Below are 2,500 nucleotides of genomic sequence, written 5' to 3' on the forward strand. Positions count from 1 at the left end.
TGCCATTTGCTAGGAAGGGTTGACTAATGTTTTCGGTAAATGAGGTTGGTCAGCTAAGGGCAAATTGGGCAAATAGAATTTGGGGAGGCAGGCAGGCAGGCAGGCATGCAAGAGGAGGTAGGCAGGTGAAAGAAAGAGTTGGTCAGCAAGTAGATAGAAAACGTTGCGTTTCCATATGGACAACTGGAAAACCTTTTTGTATGGTTCAGCTGAACCAACTGCGACATGACTTGTACCATGACCTCGTTTTCTGGACACACACACACGCGCGCGCGCGGAAGCTGCATGTTGTCTTTTCCTGATTATGAATGTACTTATTACAGCTGAACAAAATGGTCTGGCACAGTCTGGACAAATGTGTGAAGGCAACCCGAGCTGACTACATACAGGTGCCATTTATGTCACCGCCGGTCGGGGACACCCGCAAGTGTCACGGGTGTCCCCACGTGCACACAGAGCGTGGCACGTGCGAGTGGCCGTGTTGACGTCAGGGGTATTAAAACTGACCGATTTTATTGTTTCTTCGGTGAGGATGACTGGACCTGGCGCTGACGCTTTTCCGAGTGACTCTGGTCCTTCTCGACATCCCCGTCGGACCTAATTTATCCTTATCCACGTACCCACGTGTATGCCCAGATGATCTCCATCTCCACCTGTCTTGTAATTGGACACCTTCCGTGTCAACCTACTGGGCCTTCTCCAGGGCTGGCGCAGTCTTGGTTCGCGATCGAGTGCTCCAGGGGTAACCTCATGAAACCCAAATTGTTGGCCTTGTGTTAAAGGTCAACCCAGAAGGATCGTCTTGAATATGTTTACCATTGGGATTACGAGCGGGGTTTCCGCACGGAAGGTTGGAGGGGGTCAGACGAGGGTGAACGGACTTAGTTTCAAGTAGTGGATAAGAAGATGGAGTAGTCCCGTGTTAATAGGGTAGAAGGAGTGGAGGACATGGAGAGATCCGAAGACATTGTGGAAAATGGGTTGAGGCAACACCTGGAGAGGTGGAAGGTGCGTGTTCAGTGCCAGAGGTGGTGTGAACAGAGGGTGGTACTTCGCCATCAGTAACTAGCGCTTCAATCCATTGGGAGAGGTGGGGTCCTACAGGTGGCAAAGGAGAGATTTGAGGGAAGTAGAAAGGATCTCTCTCTCTCTCTCTCTCTCTCTCTCTCTCTCTCACTCGCGTGTGATACATCTCTTCAATCCAAGAAGACTGTATCACGCCAAAGAGATGGTCCAGGTCCCGTAGGGGTGTTATTAAAATCGTTTAACCTCTGTCATTGAAGTACCAATACAGAGCACCACGTTCTATTGGGGTTGACCATCTGTGTGTTGGGTGTCTATTCTCGCCCGAAGATTCCAGGCTGACGTCGGGATTGGAAGATTTAGGTAGACTCGGGTGCCGTAATTTGCTCATCGAGTAGGGGAAGGTCGTAGACTCTGGGTGAAATACGTAGCGGGCGACTGCTGTAGCGAGATTCTAAATCGCTTCAGTGTTCGATGTCCGGCGATTTCATTCCGATGTCGGGGGGGGGGATTAGAATCGATCCTCCACGGTTTGGATAGAATCCACTTTCACTTAGGGGAATGATGGGTCTAGAGTAACTGGGTTGGAAGGGTGGAAGATCGACCGTAGAATGTGTGAGTCTAATACCCCTCCTCCGTCTTATCCACCTCATCCTCCTCTTTTCCTTCCTCTTCCTCCTCTTTCCCTTCCGCCTCTAGCACTTACTATCCCTCTTCTTTCATTTTCCCTCCTCCTCCTCCTCTTCCTAGTTATTTTTCATAACTTTACTGTTCGCCGTCTTCTTCCTCCACCTCTTTCCCTTTCTCGTCATCCCTCTTTCCCTTCCTTCTTCCTCCTCTTCACCTCCTCCCCCTCCCACTTTTTCTTCTCCCTCTATCTCTCTTCCCCTATTCTTCCTCATTCCTTCTCCCTCTTCCAGCCCCCCCCCCCTTCTTCACGTACCTCTCCTTCACGTCTTTTACTTTCTCCTCCGTCGCCGCCGCCTTCGGGCTATTCTCGAGATGAGGCGGCTATGTTGCGAACGAACGACTCGGGAGTGATTCGAAACGAGGACGAGCAACCTACCGGTTGGATGGTGGGGGTGGTGGCTTTGCCGGCTGTCGCTGCACCGCCGTCGTCGTCGTGTCGGGTTTTGATGAAACCTCGTTGTCGTGCATTGATTGCACTGCTCGAGTTTGTCACGGGCTCTGCCATGGATAAGCCTGTATTATGCAGATATCCCCCCCCCCCCCTCCAGTCCCTGGGGAGGTAGGGAACCTACCGCAGAGCTGCCACCGTTGGCTGTCCGGGGAGGGCTGGGTGGTCCCTCTCCCTCCGGGTTGGTGGGGTGAGGGTGGGGTTACCTGGGTTGGGTCGTGTCTTCAGAGTTGGGCCACACGGCATGTCACGGATCGTTCTTACCGGGTGATTCCTCTCGAAACTGGTCATCCGAGGTCGTGTTGTGTTGTCTTGGCTTAGTTTTGGGCGTCGCGAGCT

The 2,500-nt window shown here is 52.4% G+C and overlaps 1 protein-coding gene across 15 annotated transcripts in view; it reads left to right on the forward strand.

The window, feature by feature from the left end:
* Window positions 1–2,500, forward strand: part of MTA1-like (metastasis associated 1-like) — a 302,424-nt gene that overhangs the window by 44,732 nt on the left and 255,192 nt on the right. The window lies entirely within an intron of this gene.

The sequence above is a fragment of the Oratosquilla oratoria genome, chromosome 11, assembly GCF_046742065.1.
Source record: "Oratosquilla oratoria isolate Oo_2021 chromosome 11, ASM4674206v1, whole genome shotgun sequence".
In the NCBI taxonomy this organism is placed as follows: domain Eukaryota; kingdom Metazoa; phylum Arthropoda; class Malacostraca; order Stomatopoda; family Squillidae; genus Oratosquilla; species Oratosquilla oratoria.